Source organism: Panicum hallii, chromosome 8 (genome assembly GCF_002211085.1).
Source record: "Panicum hallii strain FIL2 chromosome 8, PHallii_v3.1, whole genome shotgun sequence".
NCBI classification, from domain to species: domain Eukaryota; kingdom Viridiplantae; phylum Streptophyta; class Magnoliopsida; order Poales; family Poaceae; genus Panicum; species Panicum hallii.
The window spans coordinates 5,915,644-5,930,805 of NC_038049.1; the positions used below are offsets into that span (position 1 = coordinate 5,915,644).

The 15,162-nt window shown below is 46.5% G+C and overlaps 1 non-coding gene and 1 pseudogene across 1 annotated transcript; one reads left to right on the forward strand and one right to left on the reverse strand.

The window, feature by feature from the left end:
- Window positions 1-2,405: 2,405 nt before the first annotated feature.
- LOC112872488 lies at window positions 2,406-2,542 on the reverse strand. Its single transcript, XR_003224682.1, has one exon. It is a non-coding gene; the product is annotated as a small nucleolar RNA Z247 (small nucleolar RNA).
- Window positions 2,543-5,478: 2,936 nt separating this feature from the next.
- LOC112903564 lies at window positions 5,479-7,889 on the forward strand (annotated as a pseudogene).
- Window positions 7,890-15,162: the final 7,273 nt, after the last annotated feature.

Consider the following 15,162-nt stretch of genomic DNA (forward strand, 5'->3'; position numbering starts at 1 on the left):
GGCGCAGCAGTAGAGGAGCAGAGAGCAGGGGAGGCGCCAGAGGATGAAGAAGGAAGAAGAAAGAGCCGAGGACTGATTTGCGAAATCACAGAATTACAGGGACTGCATTGTGAAGAGTTTATAACTTTTAAACCAGTGCTCAAATGAGAAAATGGTCAAAATGAAAGTTGTAAAACTTTTTAAAACCTATAACTTTGCTTTAGGGCTCCAACTCAGAAACCTAAAGCACATTGTGTTATTTGCTATTTTGTACTCAATTTAAACTTTGCATAAATTTTGGTCCTACTAAAGCAAATTTTACAACTTTTTGAGCCTATCTGCAAGCCTTTAATGCTGGTCATGATGACATTCACTTTTTCACTTTCACCCTTGGTAAAATTTGGAAAGTTACTTTATACTTCAATTAAATTACATAAAAGGGTTTGTATTTTCCTAAATTTACACAAATACCCTTAATCTCAAAATTTTGCTAAATTTCCACACAATTTCACACATACCAAACATTATTTCTATTGATTTGATCTAATTGACACCTAGGGTGTCACACAGCCGAGGCACGAACGGGCGACAAAGATTCCCGAGGCACAATGATGGGCACATCAGTGGGAGATAACACCTGCTCCTGCAAAGACTGCTCCGCAACCGGGAGCTGCAACCCCGAAGATGCCGCGGTACTTGTATTCGCCGAATTTTCTGTGTCCAAGGGTTAGCAAACACAGGAGATAATTGCACAAAATCACGCTGCACATTGGAACGGCTCTCATTAAAATGCAAATTGTGCATGAAATTGCTTGGAGATAAATCTGATGATGTTACGGGACCAGGAGAAGATAACTTGTCAAAAGGAAAAACATGCTCATCAAATATGACGTCATGAGAGATGTAAACTCGGCCGGAATCAGAGTCTAGGCATTTATATCCTTTGTGGAGCGCACTATAGCCAATAAAAAACGCACTGTTTGGACCGGAAGGAAAGTTTTTGTTTTTGGTAAGGACGGAGGTTGGGCTAGCCGGCACAACCAAACACTCGGAGCATAGAGTAATTTGGTGGTTTGTGGAATAACCGTTGTAGGGGACAGGTATTATCTATGACACGAGTGGGAATACGGTTAATAAGGTATGCAGCAGTAAGGAAAGCCTCATCCCAAAATTTCAGGGGCATGTGAGCATGAGCGAGGATGGCCAGGCCAGTTTCGACTATATGGCGGTGTTTTCGTTCAGCAGATCCATTCTGCTGATGTGTACGGGGACATGAGACACGATGATCAATACCAAGGGATTTAAAGAAGGTGTTATGCATTTTCTGATACTCGCCACCCCAATCGGATTGCACACATTTGATCTTAGCATCTAATAGGCGCTCAACATGGAGTTGAAATTCACGAAAAATGCGTGGGGCTTGAGTACAATCATGCATCATGTAAACCCAGCAAAATTTGCTAAAATCATCAATAAAGTTAATATAGTATTTGAAACCACTAACAGATTGTGGAGCAGGTCCCCAAACATCAGAAAAAATCATTTGCAAAGGTGCTGTAGATTGATGAACCGAAGTACTATAAGGAAGTTGATGACTCTTTGCTACTTGGCATGCACTACAGACAGGAATAGAAGACTCTCTAAGGAACGAAATATTATTTAAACGCAAAATTGACTGAACAGTTTGAAAAGAAGGATGTCCTAGTCTGGCATGCCACTGAACACGACTAGTAGACTTGCTTAACAGGGCTTGATTGAGTACAGCACCATCGGAAGGCCTGATTGGATAAAGACCGGCCTCACACCGCCCGTCCAGGAGGCTTGTCCCCGTCTGCCGATCCTTAATGGAAAAATACCAAGGGTGATATTCAAAATAGACGTCATTGTCACGAGCAAGTTTATGAACGGAAAGTAATTTTTTAGAAATTTGAGGGACATGCAAAACATTATGCAATGCAAGTGAACGAGAAGCAGTTTTAAGAGAAGCGTGACCGGTATGCAAAATATTCAAACCTGCGCCGTTGCCAACATGAACTTTGTCGCCACCATTGTACTGCTCACGAATAGCTAGACGATCGAGATCACTTGTAATGTGGTCAGTGGCTCCTGTATCTGAGTACCAATTTTGGTCGATCTTGTAGGAGGACGTAGCAACCATCGTAGAGGGGTCTTCATGGAAAGACTCATCCATCCGATGCCAGCAACGAACAGCAGTATGACCTTCCTTGCTGCAGATTTGGCAGGAGGGACGTGGATGACGGTTACCAGAAGGATGAGAAGGTGCATCACCACGTGAAGAGGGAAACCGACCCCTGCTGGAATGGCCACGACCACGATTGCGGCCATGAAAATTACCACCGTGACCAGCAAAGTGTGCCGATGACGCCATATTCAGCTGCTGTTCAGAATGATGCCTGAGTTGACGGGCTTCAAACGTCATTAGATGGGCATATACGTCATCCAAGGTGAGAGACTCCTTTGTTGTCATAGATGTGACAAAGGAATCATAGTCCGGACCTAGGCCGGCAAGTAGATACACGATCACTTCATCATCAGAGAGAGGTGAGGTGGCAGCAGCAAGTTCAGATGCCAATCCCTTGATGCGTCTGAAATAATCACGGGCCGATAGATCCCCCTTCTTGGCCGTGGCCTGCTCAGCACGGATCTGGACAACGCGAGCTCATGTAGCGGAGCCGAACATACGTTGCAGCTTGTCCCAGGCATCTTTGGATGTACCAGAATCAACGACATCAGGGAGAATTTCCTCAGACATGGAGGAGAGAAGCCCACTCAGCAATTGTTGATCTTGATTGAACCACTTGACATACTCTGGATTGGGCACCAGTTCGGCGCCATCAGCAGATGAAGAAGCGATCTGCTTGGAGGGTGCCGAGATCGTGCCATCAAGAAATCCCAGCAATTGTGTGCTGCGAAGATAGGGCAGCAGCTGGCCACGCCAAATCAAATAGTTGGTCTTCGTCAGACAAACAGTAACAGCATGGTGGAGGGAAATTGGGGCAAAAGAGGTCCCATGAATGACGATAGGAGAGAGGAGGTGGAGGAGAAGGTGGTGGAGGAGGAGGAAGATTGGGTGGACATTGGTCAAGAAAAAGTCCTTAGCTCTAATACCATGTTAATTGGGATGCAATGCCCGCCTCTCAAGGGCCAGGGCGTTTAACTTATATAGCAATGATCGAGTATAGATTGGTTAGGATTACACGCGTATCAAACGCAACCGAATAGGAGACGGAGCTCCTAAAGATAGAAGAGTACACGCCAAGAAAGAAAGGCCCTTCTATCTATAACATAAGAATTTCTATCTTTTAACAGTTTCGACTGAGGTAGCCTGTTGTAGGGCTTTTTCGGTTTTAATGGGATTGGAGGGAGTTAGAGCATTTTCAGTAGATTACTTATCTCCCATATCCTATATATTTCTTTCTCCATTGTCAATAGCACTTTTTGTATTTTTGGTAGCAAGTGCCATAGCAAATTACTCAATGGATAGGATGCATGGAGGAATCCCCATTTATTTGAGCAAAAGGAAGGTATGTTTTGACGACCACCAAAATTTTTTTGGTATTGGCGATGAAATTGGTAATCTTCTGGCCTATTACCAAAAGAACAGTTTTTTAGTATTGGGAAGGGAAATGAGTAATCTGCTGGAGATGCTCTTAGGAGAGATTAAATTCCCAACAAGTCAAAATCTCTCTCAATCCTCTTCGGTTTAGGAAAGTACCCTTTGACCTTTGTGTAGTTTGTAAATTTGTGAGTAAAATACATATATGTGCATTGTGGACAGTCACGTTGGCTAGTGAAATCAAATATGTGTCATCTTCACAAGTTTTCAGATGATGACGCACTTATATTGGAATGCCGAGTAATTGCGTCCTCCGGTGGGGCATGCAAGTGCTACGTCGGTCCTCGATCGGATGGCTAACGATATGGGTCATGATTCAACTAGCACCCCACTCCACCCACTCGCGCCCCTCCCCTCAATTCGCAAAGATATTTGTGCCCTCCATATCGAGCTCTACACATGCTATCCATTGTTCCAAAAGAAATGATGTGTAATATGTTGAACACGAACACATACATGTGCTACCCATTTGTAGCATATTATTGATTTCCACCCATGAAACATTAAACACATACATCTACTACCCATTTCTACAAGCATGTGGAAGAAATCTTTAGTATTGAGAGGGCGAGGGAAGGTGTTGAATCCACCCTGGAGAACAACGGTGCAGAAGGTTGGGGCCGGCCAACTCAACAGCCTTAGGCCGTGCTCTAGGGAAGGGTGGTGCCTTGGATGAGGAGGGTGGCCGGAGGTGGCGGTTGTCACTTGGGAGGGGCAGCGGGTAGGGCCCATTGAAAACTTAAAACTTAGCCCCATAGAATCGCCTTAGGAGAAATGAGATCGGTGATTGGAGCGTCGCAAATGCTCGATAGCTTAGGGGCGATATGGGGAGGGAGTGCTCGGGGTTGTTTTGTTCGATAGTATTGGTGGGTAATTTTCTACAAACATGATGGGGAGTTCTGAAACTCGTTTGATTGAGAAAATTGTTCTGGGAGCACAGGAGCAGGTCTTTTCAGATTCACTGGCCTTGTACAAAAACGGTGAATTGACACCCTTTATTCACTCATGGATTAGGACGCCCAAAACACCGTTTGGTACAGCTTCTCACAATTCTCATCAAGAATCAGGAGGTGGGAGTTGTGCCAAATGAACACACCCTAAATTTGATCCGAACTATGACAAATCTCTGGATTTTCTGAACTTAGGCTACTACACTGTCTAGAGAGAAAAACCGGTACCACTGGAGGAGAAATCATTTCGACATGGGCTGAGGTATCGACGGACCAAGCCTGGCATCGAGACTTAAGGCCGGTTTGGTAGAGCTCGAACTGATTCTGATTCTATAAGAGAAGTGATTCACTAGTTGAATGTGATTCTCAATTATTCTCTAAGATTAATTTTATGAAAAATAGATCCAATGTGATAAGTGAATCAGAAAAAGCTAATTTTTTAGCTCCCAGCTCCTTAGTTCATTTCAGAGAATCACTCCATAAAATTGTCACAGAATCACTTCTATTAGAAAAACTACAGAATCACCTCTCTTAGAAAAATTGTTTGGCACAACTTCTCTGAGCCTAAAAGCTAGAAGCTCTGCCGAACAGGGCCAAGTAGTGTTGGATACTACGCCAATTCCTTCCCCTTCGCCGTTCTTGGCATCTACGTATTTAATTGCAACTTGTGTCCAGCAATTGCCCAGCAACTTCGTTAATAAGCTTCCACTGCATCTTCTAGAGAAAAAAAAGAGTCAGACCAAACAATTCCAAGGAAGGCAAGCTGTGCCGGCCGTGCATTGGACCCTCGTCCTAATCGTCGTCGTTGTTGCTAGTTTGATGGGTTACAACTCTAGCTACTGATGCCCATTATATCTAACTGTGTGGATTTTGCTTCAGTCCTCTTGCAACGCATGCATGCACGGTAATTCCATGGCCAGAACCCACATGATTAAATGCATAGAAACGGCAACGCAACCATTCGCGCGCCTTCTCCCCGTCGTGCTTGTGCTCCTCACCGTTTCCTGCTCGCTCGATGCGGCCGTTGCAGTCGACCTGTACACGTCGAGCATTACCCTCTGCTCAGCGGATGGTGGCGGCAACTTCACCGGCGGCAGCATGTACCAGGTGAACCTTGACAAGCTCGTTCACAACCTCGGCACGGAGGCCGCATCCAACGGCGGGTTCCTCAGCTCAAGGTACGGCAACCAGTCCGACGAGGTCTTCGGCGTCGTCTCGTGCTTCCTCGACAGCAGCTGGCCCGGCTGCCGGAATTGCCTGGACAGGGCGCCGTCCTACGTGACCACAGCGTGCCCGTACAGCCGGGGAGCGGCGTTCATGTTCCAAGACTGTGTCCTCCGGTACTCGGATAAGCCCTTCTCCTCCGACGAGACCGACCGAGGCCATCGGTTCTAACGTTTGTCACCAGCTACCTGGACAACAAGGTGGTCGATATGCGGTGGGAGCTGATGACCCAGCTCATGGCGGACGCTGTCGCCTCGCCGCGGCGGTTCGCCAGTGGGAGCCGGACGCTCGGTGACTCCGGCGTGGTGTACGGTCTGGTGCAGTGCAGGAGGGACTTGAAGCCGGGCCAGTGCTCCGATTGTCTCGGCTACCTGATCGACCAGCTGCTGGGAAACTACCCGAACAATACGGCAGCTTTCATCAAGGGTTTCAGCTGCTTCGCCAAATACCACCCGGAGCCGATCGCCCTAATGGATCCTCCGCCGGCCGGTAATAAGCTAACCTGATTTGCTGTTTCTAATCCAAATCCATAGTTTTGTTTCTCAAAATCAGGGTTGATAATTTATCATGTGAATTGCAGACTGAAAATAAAACTGGAAATGTGCCATCTCATGCTCTGTATGAACACTGCTCTCTCCATTTCAAATTATTAATTGTTTTGACTTTTCTAAATTTATAGACTTTACTACGCATCTAGACATAATATATATGTAAATGCATAGCAAAAATTATAAATCTATGAAAGCCAAAACGACTAGTAATTCAAACCAGAGGGAGTATTAGCTAACCGATGCTTTAATTTCAGAACCTCCACCACCTCTGCCTACTACTACTAGCAAGAAATGCGCCAAAATGCCTCTGATTGGCTTGGCTGCGGCAGCAAGTGCCATGTTGTTCTTGTTGGTGCTTGGAACCTTGTTATGGCTTTTCTTACACTGCCGGCATAAAAGGTTCGACAAGGACACCATACAAGGCCAATTGGAAGGAGCCGGGCCAAAGAGATTCAGCTACCACATTCTTGCTGCCGCCGCCGATTACTTCTCAGACAATCAGAAGCTCGGAGAAGGCGGCTTCGGCTCGGTATACAGAGGTTCCTTGGATGAACTGGATGTTGCCATCAAAAGATTGTCCAGGCAGGGAAGGAAAGAGTATGAATCCGAGGTCACGATCATCAGCCGCCTAAGGCACCGCAACCTCGTCAAGCTCATCAGGTGGTGCCATGAACATGATGAGCTACTGCTCGTCTATGAGCTGATGCCGAATTGAAGCCTTGACAAGCACCTCTACAATGCAGAGAATATACTTCCGTGGCAACTCAGGTCACCCCATTTACAGCTCAAGCTTGATCATCTCCATTGTCCCACACACAGAAACTCCAAATAATTAAAAGCAATCTTTAATACTGTTTTTGTTATCTTTGCTGTCAGCAGGTATGAGATTATCCTCGGGATTGGCTCCGCACTTCTGTACCTGCATCAAGACTGTGAACAAGGTGTGTTGCATAGAGACATCAAGCCAAGCGATGTTATGCTTGATGCCACCTTCAATGCCAAGCTTGGCGACTTCGGGCTTGCGAGGCTCGTCGACCACGGCCGGCGGTCTCACACAACGGAGCTCGCTGGCACCTTGGGCTACATGGACCCCGACTGCGTGACCACGGGCAGGTTCAGCACTGAGTCAGACATCTACAGCTTTGGCGTGGTCCTCCTCGAAGTAGCCTGCGGCCGGCCACCCGTTGTGGTTCTGCAGGACAACACCATCCATCTGGCGCGGCAGGTTTTCGAGATGCATGGACGAGGTGTGATCCTTGACGTGGCCGACCGCCGGTTGAACGGTGATTTCGACAAAAGGAAGATGAAGTGCGTGCTGGAGGTGGGGCTTTGGTGCACCAGCAGGACCGGAGACTCAGGCCATCAATCAGGCAGGCCGTTAGTGCCCTTCGGCTTGAGGCGCCGCTGCCGCCGCTGACCGACCAGCACCGGTTGATCAGCAAGGATCCATCCCTTCTATCACTGTGGAAGATAGTAGTGCAGCCCGAAGTATGCATCTTACGTCCAGCAGCTAATAATCTTTTCGGCTGTACTATACCAGTGTACTGACTTTAATTTGATCGGAGCTTAGGTTTGGTAGAGGTTTCCGGCTTTCCGCTGAGCCCGGTTGTAGCTAAACCTCTTCAGGAAAGTACCCTTTAATTTGTGCAGTTTGTAAATTTGTGAATAAAATACATATATATGTGCATTATGGACAATTACGACGTACGTGGGCTCGCAAAATCAAATATGTGTCATCTTCACAAGTTTCAGATGATGATGCTGTGGTAAAGATGGCCTTGTTTATTTGTTTTCAGCTCGTTGCTAACAAAGGCAGGCACTACCACACAGTTTTCCATTTTGCCAGTTCGAGCTGAATTTTTTTCCCCCAACAGCAAGACGTAAAACAAGCATGACTGTTGGTCTGCACAACAAGCGAGGCTCCGCTTAAAAATTAGTACATCATAGGCGATTAAAAATTAGTACATCATATCGAAGCAGATAACAAGAAATGGCAATCAGCAATTAGTTCAATACCGAAAACCATTCAGGATACAGGATCATCATCACAACTATTCCAACAAGAACAAAACCTTCAGGAATTTTACTCACACATCATTATTGTGTACGCATCATAGGCGATGACAACCTCCGGTCCGTTATCACAAAGCTCGACAAACTACACTGTTCAACAGCCACTTAGTTGAACGTGTGGTTTCAACCGTCTACCTGTGACTGGTTTGAATGAGCGAGTTACACTGGAGCCTGATGCACACAGTGATGCCCACTGGAGACCACCCGGCGCAGTGTACGGCGAGACCGTCACGCATAGGCGCCAGACTAGTTATTGGCCATCTCTGAATGCGCGCGGCAGTGTTAGTGTTCGATACACTACATGCACACTGAAGTCTGCAGATCATTTTCAGAACCAATAAATTGAACGATCTCATATCTGCAGAAGTAAAGCAGAGGTCGTCGCAGTGTTCGTCGTCTTGCTACTAAATCACATTGAACGATGGCCGCTGTTTATTTTGCTGTGGCTGGTCCAACTTGCCAGTCTGCGTTCCTGAACTAGGGCAGATCCCTTTGAAACTTCAAAGACCACCAAGATTGGTACGTACCTAGTGACTTCCACTTCTGGAATTCGATCAATTACCATTTACAGCCACAAAGATCGGTGATTATTGTTCCCATGTTAGGAGCTATGTCTAATATAGAGAATTAAAAGAGAGTGGCGCCTCCAGCCGCGTCGCTGCTTTGAGTCTCGGTTCAGAGATACAAGTCATAGTGAACATAATCCAGAGGTAAACCATGAGCGAGCCTATTTCAAAAAAAAAAACATGAGCGAGGGCGATGAACATAGCCTTGGATGCATTGTTTTGACACACTGCAAGCCGTTTATTGCATCTCTCAAACCATATCTCAACTAATAACTACTGTGGTTCAATGAGGGCAACGGTGGCAGCCATCCTCAGGCACATAATTACTCATGCATCGTTCCTCAAGATTCCTTCAGAAGTGTTGAATACCCTGCCCTGGGGTTTCAATGAAGCCGTACTGTTTCATGAATCTTCATCTGCTTCCTTGGCAATCCTTGTCTCCCACTTCAGCCCAGTGGCAACGCTGTCATAGTAAGGGACCAAGTTTGAATTCCAGATTAAAAAGAAAAAATTAATCATCTTTGTGTGTTCTTCATCTCCTCCTCGGGGTGCCACATGGTGGAACTGGATTGGTCCAAACGGTCGTCCCACGTGGGAAACCAGCCAGCAAAAATACGCTCAGATATAAGAATAAATAAAATGAATACCGAGAACAGTCACAAACTACGCAGGTCAGCCGAGCATGCAGGTCCAGTATCCCAGCCATCTTTTGCTAAAAAAAAAAAACCAGCCAGCTTATCATGCCAGCAGGCCAGCCCATGGGCGCAGCAGGAGCAGTCCAAGAGGGAATGGGTTTCACGCTAGATTGCTATTCACTAAAAACAATTGTACCAAAATACACGGAGGACTCCCCTCAAAAAAAATACACGGAGGACTCATTTAACAATCTGGAAAGGGGACCCACATTTTTTATAAAAACACTGATGAAGAAAAAACTTATAACGATCTAAAAGTGTCATAAATCTATGTCGCTCGCTAGTTGTCAAGAAAAAAGAAAAGCGGTGCACAATATTATATTGAAATAGTCTATGACGATTTCTAAATAGTCTTAATGACGAACATATCATTTTTATCACTAAACCATACAGCCTCCTTCAAAACATCATAAAATGGAATGAACTAATGACGTTTTCATCTATTGTCGTGAGCAAATCGTCATAGATGCTCATATTTCTTATAGTATTATAAAGATTTTCTAACTTATGACAATCCGCTAATATTTAAAGTCAAAATGGTCATAACTCTCCCTAATGAGGAACACGCCTCAACCAAGACCATATCATAACCTCAAGAGGACCGAGCTATACTCCGACGATGCAACTCCACTTGCCCTTTCGGTAAGATTATCATAAGCTAAAGTTTCTAATTAATTAGTCAAGATCAGAGCCATGTAGTATTATGTGGTTCTCCATGTTCCAATTAAAGCAATGATCTTATAATTATCATCATAAAGTATTCCAGAATATGGAGTAAAACAAGTGTAGCATTGTTTCCAAGTTAACCAACCATAGTCTAAGTAGATGAGCAACTAGCATAGCTACAAGGTAAAGTAAACAACCCAGATTTAAGCAAGGAAGTACAAAAGAACTAGGCATATAAAATAAATGTGTGTATATTGAAAAATATTAGGACTGGAATATGATCAAGGACCACTTGCATTCCCCAAAATCCTGTTGCTGCTCAGCCTCTTTGAACCCTTGCTCTCGTGGAACCTCGAACTGCGCACCTTCTATCGCATCACACAAGTACATACAAGCAAGGAAGTATAATAAATAAGAAACAATACACCAGACAATATAAACAGTACAAAAGAAGGTTTTGAAGATACTATACACGTTGGAAGGATCCCATGAGCACGAGAATTGATGAAAACGGAGTTAAAACGGAGAAGTTATAGCTAAAACATGATTCCAAAGGCTTATTTGAAAGGATTTTGAAAGAAAAAGGGCTCTGACGGAAGAAACCGAGGGCTAAAATATAAATAAACCTAAAATCTAGGGTTTAGATTTGAAAACAGAGAGGTTTGGATGGTGGGTTCTATTTCATAAAAGGCCCGAGGGCTAAAACAGAAGAAAACAAATCTTTTTTAAATATTTTTAAACTGCAGCAGACGGTGGGTTAATTTTGGGAAAAGAGGGGGGCTCTTTTGCAAAACTTTCTAGGGTCGACCGGTACGGGTCTTATTGACTTCAGTTAACCTCGTTCTAGATCCAATCTAAACAGCTTGATCCCAATCGGACGGCGCAGGCGCAAGGGGGGACTCGGGCGGCTGCGTTGGCGGCCGGTGGCTGGTTGCGGTGGCGGGGCTCACCAGAGTTGGCTGAAATCAGCGCTCTGGGGGCGGTTTCGCGCGGAGGAAAAGCTGAGAAGGGAGAGGGCGCGTTGGGGAACATGATGGTGGGGCCGAGAAGACGGGTTGGTGCGGCGGCGGGTGCGAGCAGTGGCGAGGTGGCTCGGCGGCGCTACGGCTAGAAATCACGCACGCGACAAGGCGGGATAGAGAGGGAGAAGAGGGCTGAGGGGTTACTCACCACCACACGGAGCTGCGGTGGCACATGGACGTTGAGGGAAGGGGGCGAAACGGCGGCGCCAAGCTCGGCAGAGAAGGCGGCAGGGCTAGGGTTTTGCGGGGGGAAAAAGGCAGCGGCGCAGGTCAATGGGAATAAGATGGGGTCTGGCGGTGCTCATACATGGGCCGGGGGGGTCCTAGGCTTGCGTGCCAAGGCACGGCACGGCAGCACGCGTGACCGGGTCGGACTCAAGCTTGAGTTCGACTCAGTTGGGAGGTTGGGGACAGACTCGATGGGCAGGGCCCGCGCGACAGCGAGAGCAAGGGAGAGAGAGAGAGAGAGAGAGAGAGAGAGAGAGAGAGAGAGCAGGGGAGCTGGGCCCGTTGGGCTGCGCCGAAGGAAAAAGGGAAAGGGGGAGCGGAAAGCTGGCCTAGCTGAGCGGGAAGGGAGAAAGGGGGAGAGGGAAAAGGAGAGAAAGAGAGAGGGTTGGGCCGGGCCAAAGAAAGGAAGAGAGAGGGAGGAAAAGAAAATGAGAGAAAGGTTTTTGAAATGAAGAGACAAGCACAATTCATTTGAATTTAAAATTTGGAAAATTTTTAAATTAAACTGAATTTAAATAATAAAACAATGCAATGCCGCATGAATGCTCGAAAGCTTATTTTCTTAAAATTCTTTTTATGGCTAAGTAAATGATTTATAATTCACGATAAATGTTCTAAAATCAAAAGAAATTGAATAAAAACCTTATCAATCCTACAAATAATCTAGCACAAATTATTTAGGTTCCTAAATTGAAAATTAGGATGTTACAAACCTACCCACTAAAAGGAATCTCGTTCTCGAGATTCGGCTGGGCTGGCAAAGAGCTGACGAAATTCTACCTGTAACTCATCCTCTCGTTCCCAAGTAGCCTCATTCTCCGCATGGTGACTCCACTGAATCTTACATATACGAATACTCTTACTCCGGGTGATCCTCTCCAATGTGTCCCGGATTTTGACCGGATACTTAGTGTAAGTCAAATCATCCTGCACATTCAACTCTTCCAGTGGCAACTTGTAACGCCCGCGTTTTTATCTTATTTAAATTATATTACCAATCACTCGCTTAAAAATCTTTTAAACCTTTTCCGCCGCTTGAGCTCCTAAAGCCCACCTCTCAATTTTCTGCCGTTCCGACATCGCGCAGTCTCTTCCTCTTTTTCCGCGGAGCCGCCCGCCCCTTTTCCTTTTCCACCAACCCTGCCGTCCCGTTACATCACCTTCGTGTCGCGGTCGGCCGCGACCGTCAGCGCCGCGCGTGTGTTCTACCTTTTCTTTTCTCATATTTTGTTTAAATCCATTTTATTTCTATCTTCTAATTTTTTTCCCAGACTTTTTTTTTTGCGCTGGCTTCCTCTTTCTTTTCTCCCCTATGCTTCCTGCTACCTGCTCGAACCGTAGCCCGCTCCTTGCGCGCATGCGCGGGCCAGCGCAAGACCCGCTGCTGCCCGTGCACGCCAAGCCGGCGTGCGGCCCGCTGCTGCGCCGGCCTGTCCCGTCCCATCCCCTCACCCTCGCAGCTCGTGCTTTGTCCCCAAGCATCCTGGCCGCCATTAATGGCGAGGCTCCTGTACTGCCCGTGACCCCCTCCACGCCGGCCATCCCCCCCCTTCCTCTCGGCCTATAAATCAGACCCCAAGCCGCCCTTCACTCCACCCACACCGCCCCAACACCTCTCCCCCTCTACCTCACGCTGCAGCTCGCCGCCGCTGCTCACCATTGCCACCCACCACCCATCACCGTGGACAGCCCTCCGTAGACCGTCTCCGCACAAGGTGAGGGCCGGAATCGGACCTCCTCGGCCTCCACTCTACTTTTTCCCCCTCCCCGGGTGTTGCCATGCTCCAGGGGGCCGGCGCCCATGGCCTGGCCGCCCCCCTCCTACTATTCCCCTCCCCCTCCTGTTCTGTCTCGAGGAAGAAGGAAGGCAGACTTGTGCATAACCCCCTCCACTTTTCCTCCTTAAGCAGTCCGCAGCCCCCATTTCATGCGACATTATGTTCTGAATCGATTCCAAACTCCACCACGCATCAAATATTCTCTCTCCAAGTCCCAAGATCCACATCCAACAAATATAATAGCATCCTCTATTTTTAATAGAAGCTCTCTATTTCCCTTTTTAGCTCATCGGCGAACTTTGTTTTATTGTGTGATTGTTTGTGTGTTGTAGCCGACGGTGTGACCGAGGAGGAGCAAGACCACGAGCCGGAGCCCGAAGACCCATACCTCGAGGAGGAGCTTCCAGAAGGCTTTGAGGACAACAAGTCCAATCCCATCCTTTGATGCATATTTATCCTAGTTTTATAAACGCAACCTATTGGCCTGTTTTATAAAATGCATTGTTTTATTGCAAGACATGGTTGGATAGCCACCCCTTGATTGCTATGACTATTCCTTGATGACCTAGGTTAATGTCTATATAGGATTTGCCCTGTTGGACGTTAACTACTGCTAGAGATGCTCATTACCTTTTATTCTCTTTATTATATTTTAATCACGACCACAAAGTGCTTTACCGAAAGTAAGGGTGTGAGTGATTTAAGAGATAAAATGGGATTTTGGGAAAATCAAAGAAAGATATAACCCGATGAGATGGACGGTGTTTTCTGTGTGAAATGCCACTGGTGTGCTTGTACCTTTGTGGTTGAGCATGGTTGGGAGATGTCCGTCTTGTCAATGTAAGGATGAACTGAGGTGTCATCTTGCCTAACCCACTTATCGTACAACCACTCGACCGTTGTGTGGGCAACAGCTTAGCATAAACCCCACTAGTTGTCCTGCTAGCCAAAAGAAGAGCGGGTGAGCAACGGGAGATCATGGAGAAGGGATACGATCTGTGCGAGTTATGTCCCGGTTATGACTTTGTTGATAGGTCATTAACCCCATGATTGCTTCCGTGTTGGCTAGTTAGATTCAGCTAAGATGGGTAATGGCTTTGTTAGGATCCGCCGCGACATTAAGGTGTTCGTGGTGCGGTACCCTACTTGTGGGTAAAGTGTACAACCTCTGCAGAGTGTAAAATCTATTCGAATAGCCGTGTCCACGGTATTGGACGAGTTACGGCATGGTCACTTCAATAGACATTTTGGGATGATTGGTTTTGTGGCGTGAGTTGTTTTGAAAGTGCCCGGCAGTTGTGCAGTGAGCTACTGTGGATGAGGAGTCCGGTAGTATTAAAACTTGGATCCTTTGTGTAGGATCAACCCCACTTATTATTCGATTACTATAGAAATGTCTTGAGAAAACTCTTTTATTAAATGAACCCTTGCATGTGTAAAACCTCGCTTTATCGCAAATGAACCCTAGCCTCCTCCTTGATATATCCATGCATGATCTTTATTATTCCCCTCCGCGGGTGTGGTTGGACTTGTTGAGTACGTGTGTACTCACTCTTGCCTAGTTTTTACAGAGGAGGATCCGAACTTCGTCCCTGAAGACGTCGAGTAGGTCGCTGTCCTGCACCCAACCTTGCCTGTGGTTCAGGGTCTCCACAGAAAGCTTACCATGGCGCAAGACTCTGATGTTATCTTAGATTTCGTTAGTACTTTGGTTTGGTTTGTAGTCCTTATGTTGTCCCTCTTGATAGTGGCGCTTCAGTGCCCGCTACCTCGACGGTTTGTACGGTAATGAA